The following is a 6,006-nucleotide window of genomic DNA, read 5'->3' on the forward strand; positions in this document are numbered from 1 at the left end:
AACAAACAAGCAAATAAAAAAAAATAAAAATAAAATTTTTTTTTTCTTTTTGCAAACAGTAAAATAAGAGCTAAATAAAAAAATATATTTGATTTGCCAAATGAGTTGTTTGCTCATGTTACTATTAAAAAATAGTCAATCATTATTTATTTATAATTTCAACGGATAAAAAGAGTAAAAAAAAAAAAAAAAATCAAAACAAAACATAAAATAAATTGCCACTGCAGTCGTTTTCAAAAAATAGAAATTTTCTTTTTTTTTTTTTTTTTTTTTGCTGTAGTTTAATAAATATATACATTACACATAAGTTGCCATTTGGCAAAAAAATAAATAAAAAAGCACCCCTAATGTGTGCGAATAAACGATTTATTATTATTACAAAATGATTTAAAAGCTATAAAAAAAAAAAAAAAAAAGAAATGAAATTGGTATTTTCAATGTCGATTTTCCCTGCCAACCTGAGGAGGACATGGCTTTATTTTTAAATTTAAATTTAAATTTAAAAAAAAAATTACCATTTCGCACATCTCAGACAACATTGGATTCATTCCAACCCTTCAAAACAAACGACAACTCAAGTTCACATTGTGAATAAGATTTTTTTATATTATTTTTTCTCATTTAACATCTTTCCTCATTTTCTATCCCTACCACTACTGCCACTACCCCCCCCCCACTACCACACTTCTGTCCTATTTATATTATTTAAATTAATGTTGAATTCTGACTCAATTTTTTTTTAGCTGTGAGACTAAAATTTTCTTTCTGCGGGTTAAAAATTAAATTAAAACTTTTTTTTTTTTTTTTTTTATACACACTTCAAGGTAATTGAATAATAACACAATGCCAAACCTATTAATTTCATTTTTATTTAAAAAAAAAAATTAAGAATATATGAGATGATATGAGATTTAAATAAAAATAAAATTTATTTATTTATTAAATTGTAACTTATAATTAATTATTATTATTATTGTTCTCTGATAGTATTAATATACCTAAAAAAAAAATTTTTTTTAAATTTTACTCTTGAAGTGTTTTTGATGATCTTTTGTTTTGTTTTGTTTTTTTTTTTTTTTTTAAATAATTAATTATTGTGGTTTTTCCGGGGAGGGGGGGGAATTTCTTAAAAAAGAAAAGAATAAAAAATAACAAACTTAATAAAATAAAATAAAAAAACTTTAATAAATTTTAAGGTTAAAAAAACAAAAACAAAACGTACGTTGAATACATATAGTTTTGTTTTAAAATATAAAAAAACTTTAATAATAATAATAATAATAATAAAACTTTTCTACACGAGCACGTGATGTAAAAAAAACTTTTTTTGCCTTCAGCCTTTTTTTTTCGATATAAAAATCATCGTTTATTTAATTAAATTTATATAATATAAACGACGATATATATATATATATATATATATTTTTTTTTTTCCTAGCGGTTTTTATTAAAGTTTCATTAATCATAAAATTTTCTGTAACTATAAAATTTACGTCGTCACGTGATTCTATATACCTTTTTCCCCCCATTTTGGCTTGGGAATCATAAAGTCGTTTTTTTTTTTTTTTTTTTTTTTGCTTTTACGTGTCTGAAACCTTTCATCATGAGATCATTTGAACCAAAAAAAAAAAAAAAATCGTCAAAATGTTTTAAATAACACATTATCAAATTTCATATTTAAAAAAATTTTCTTTTTTATTGTTTTCAATTGATTTTTTTATTAATTTAAATTTTTTTTCTAAATTATTCTTTTAAAATTTATTACTCCCTCTCTCTCTCTCTCTCTCTTTTTTTTTAAATTTTTTATTTAAACTTTTTTTTCCCCCCTAAAAAATTGAAGACAAAAGATAAAAAATGTTTCTCATTTACTTTACATCTCAAATAGGAATGATTTAACAAAAAAAAAAAAAAAAAAAATGTAAAACGTGATTTGAAATATGCCTAGTTAAGATATTTTTAAATCTAAATAATTCAAAAACCTTTTTCATGATTTAAAAAAAAAAGGTTTTTACAATCGGAAATAAAAAAAAAAGAAATTTTTTATCAGACAAGACAGAGAGAGAGAGAGAGAAAAAAAAATTTGAATTATTTCACAAATATTAAAAAAAAAATATCTAGTAAAAATTTTTTGTTGTAAAACATTTTGAAATTATATAAAATATTTCTTTCCAATCTTCGTAGAAAAGTAAGAAAGAAAAAAAAAAAGAAAATTTTTTCCCCCTCCCCCTACCCTCCTCTCGAAAAGGTTTTCAGAAATAAAAAGGTTGAGAGAGAAAGAAAAATAAAAATAAAAAAAAGGAGAAAAAATATAATTTTTAGTTTAATCAATATTCAAAATGTAAACAAACGCATTAATTAATGCCACGACATAAATTTACATAAATTTTATTATTTACAAAGGGTTTTCTTACTCTATGATATTTTTTTTTTTTTTTTACGACTGTCACTCGGTTATTAGCGCGAGATTATTTTAGTTAAAACAATGGTTGGAAATATTTTAACTTTGATTTTGAGTTAATTTAATTGCAACGGCGTGGACTAAAAGGTTCTTTTGTAAAGAGGTCAAAAGGTAATTTAACTTTAACGTAATTTATACAACCTTTTACACTCTATTTTTTTTTTTTTAAGAACACTTTCCCAAAATTAACTAAAAAAAAAAATAAAAGAGGAAAATAATTAGTTTAACATGGCGACCCAGAGATTTAAGTGGATTCAACTAAATTCCTCTTTATCACTTTTTTTTTTGACAATTATGAGAGTTTTTTTTTTTTATTTATAATTTATTTATTGTCGTTATTTTACTTTAACGTATATTAAAATATTTCCCACCCCCCCCCCAAAAAAAAAAATTAATTTATACATTTTCAATGTGATCCTTATTAAAAAACAAACAAAAAAAAAAAATTAATTATTTTTCACATTCAAATAATGAAATGGAAGGAGATGGGGGGTGGGGTGAGGGGAAGTGGAGGAGGAAGGGAACGTCAAAAGTTTTTTAATTAAATTTTCATTAAAGTGAAATAAAATATTCGGAAATTTTTTAAAAAAAAAAAAATAGAGTGAAAATAAATTCTAAAAACGATAAAAAAAAAATTAATTAATCGATTCGATCATTATTATTATCATTATTTTTTTCTTCTCTTGAAAATCATACGTGATAATAATAATAATAATAATTAAAAATAAAATTAGTTTTTTTTTGTAACTACATTCAAAATGGCATTTAAAAAAATAAATAAATTTTTATTTTAAGGTTATTTCGTGGCTTGATGATGGCGTGGGTTTTGTTGCCTTCCCGTAAATTTTAGCCCTTCGCCAAACAGGTGTGTATATATATATTTTTCACCTTTCTCTTTTCTCTTCCCCCCCCTCTCTCTCTCTCTCACTCACTTTCTCTCCCCACTTTTCTTTCTTTCTTTCTTTTTCATTTAACGTTTCGTATAAAAAAGAAAAACACGCATACATGCACACGCACACAGAAAAAAAAAAAAAATTTATTAAAATTTTCTTAATTGATTCATAGTAGAATTTTTTGCAGAAAAAATTTTTTCCCTACCTTTTTTACGTGGATTTATGCGTGCAAACACACGCACATACACGCACACACACGCACTTTCTTATACTTTCCCCCCCCCCCGGGTTATAAAATAAGAAAAACTTACGTTCGCGTTAGGGGAAAAAAAAAATTTTTTTTTTTCTTTTGTTCCATTGCACTTCAAAAAAAAAGGAAAAGGAAAAACTTTTGATTGTTGTTTGTTTGTTTGTTTGTTTGTTTGTTTGTTTGTTTTATTATAACGTTTTTGTTGTATTATATATATATATTGTCGTGAAGCAACGGAATGTAAATATCATGAAGAGTTATTACGTAACTTTTTAAAATAAAAAAAAAAAAAATATATTTAAATATAACTTACATAGACGTGATCCAAAACAACGTAAATTTCTAACAAAATGATAATAATAATAATAATAATAATAATAATAATATTATTATTATTTAAAAATTGTAAATACGAAATAAAATATTTAAATCGTATTGATAATTTTTCTTATATCACGTAAACAAATCATATCGTCATTAAAAAAGGAATGACCGTTATTTTAATTAATAATAATAATGATGATAATTAATAAACGACTTGAAAATAATATTTAATAAAAAAAAAAACACGACGATCGAAAAATAACGATTTAAAATAAAATTTAAATAAATAAAAAAAGTGAGAAAAAAAAAAAAAAAAGGAAAAAACGTTTCGAACGTGAGACTTTCTAACTGACTCGCGACTCCGTCACAACTGAAACCGTTCGAATAAAGAAAAAAAAAAAAAAAAAAAAAATCCTGGTGCGTGTTCGACGAGACTCACTCACGACCCGTTCGATATATAAAAACGAACGAAAATGTTTTCTCATTGAAAATTATTATTAGCTTTTCTATTCCTTCTCAGTCATACGCATCCAACTATTGTTGGTTAATTCTTTGCAGGTGGTGACCCCCCACCCCCCAAAAAAAAATATAAAGCTTTTGAAAAAAAAAAAAAACGTTAAGAACTTAATTATTCGATTAATGATGATGATAATAATGAGTTTTTCTGGCGGTGGGGGGTTTCCACATTTATTCGAAAAAAAAATTTCGAGTTTTGAAACAAAAAAAAAAATTATTTAAAGAAATTTTCCTAAAGAGGGGGGAGGGTAGGGGGAAAAGGGTGACACGAAGGGGATTTTATTATGCCCCGGGCGCCACTCGCAATGGGGCGCCAAATTGTCTCAAAACAAACAAAAATATATTTTTCCGAATAATTTTATTTTATTTTATTTAATAAATTAAAAAAAAAAAAAGAAAAACGTGTACATGTGTACGTACTCACAACACAACACTTAATAATAATTTTTGTTTATTTATTAAGAGAAGGCGGTGGCATAGAGTAATAAGAATTTGAAAACACGCAAACATGGCGGGTTTTTTCTGTTATTGTTGTTGTTGTTGTGGTTGTGGTTGGTACGATATAATAATATTTCGAAGAGAAATTATTATTTTTGATTTAAAAAAAAAAAAAATTTAATTAATTTTTTTTGTAAAAAAAAAAATATATGTATGTTTAACTCCCTATATTAAACAACAACTAAAAATAATTTTTTTTTTTTTTTGGGGGGGGGAGGGTTCAACAAGTGGCTGCTGGCAACAAGCAATTACTTTTCCAATTTTTTTTTTTTTTTCTTACTTTTTTGGCACAAAATCATTATTATAATTATTATTATTTGAATAACATGACACATCGTATAAAGTGATGAATAATAATTATAATTAATATTATTATTATTATTATTATTATTATTATTATATAAACAAATTATACTAAAATTACATCTGCATAGAAAATAATGCAAATTTTTTTTTTTTTCTTTTTTCCAACACAAGATTTTTTTTTTTTTGTTATTTTCATAAAAAGGAAAATTTTCACTAAATAAATTTTCCTTTTTTGTAAAAATTATGTACATAAATTTAATAAAAAAAAAAAATTAATAATAAATGATTTTTTATTTAATAAAAAAAGAAGCTTGCTTTATCTATTGGTAAAATTTTCAACTAAATTTTTTCTTTAGTTGTTGTAAAATCTTCCCAGGGGAAGCAACAACAACCAGACAGACAACCAGCCAACAAACCAACACATAAAATTATTAATTTTTTACAACTGTTAATGTTTATAATAATAATAATAATAATAACATAAATTATTAGCAGAAGAATTACAATTCATTAATTTACCAAAAAAAAAAAAATTTATTTAAATAAAAATTAATTAAAGGGCCATAAATAGATTATATTAATTTATTTAAAAATTATTAAATGATTTTAAGTAGATAGTAAATTTTTACTATAATAAATAATTTTATTAATATATATGTATGTATGTAGATGGAAAATTTTAATTAAAATTAAAATCTTATACATGTACATAGTTTTATTTAAAAAAAAAAAAAAGGAGAGAAAATATCGATTAATAAAAT

The sequence above is a fragment of the Pediculus humanus genome, genomic scaffold (assembly GCF_000006295.1).
Source record: "Pediculus humanus corporis 1103172107399 genomic scaffold, whole genome shotgun sequence".
Lineage (NCBI taxonomy): Eukaryota > Metazoa > Arthropoda > Insecta > Psocodea > Pediculidae > Pediculus > Pediculus humanus.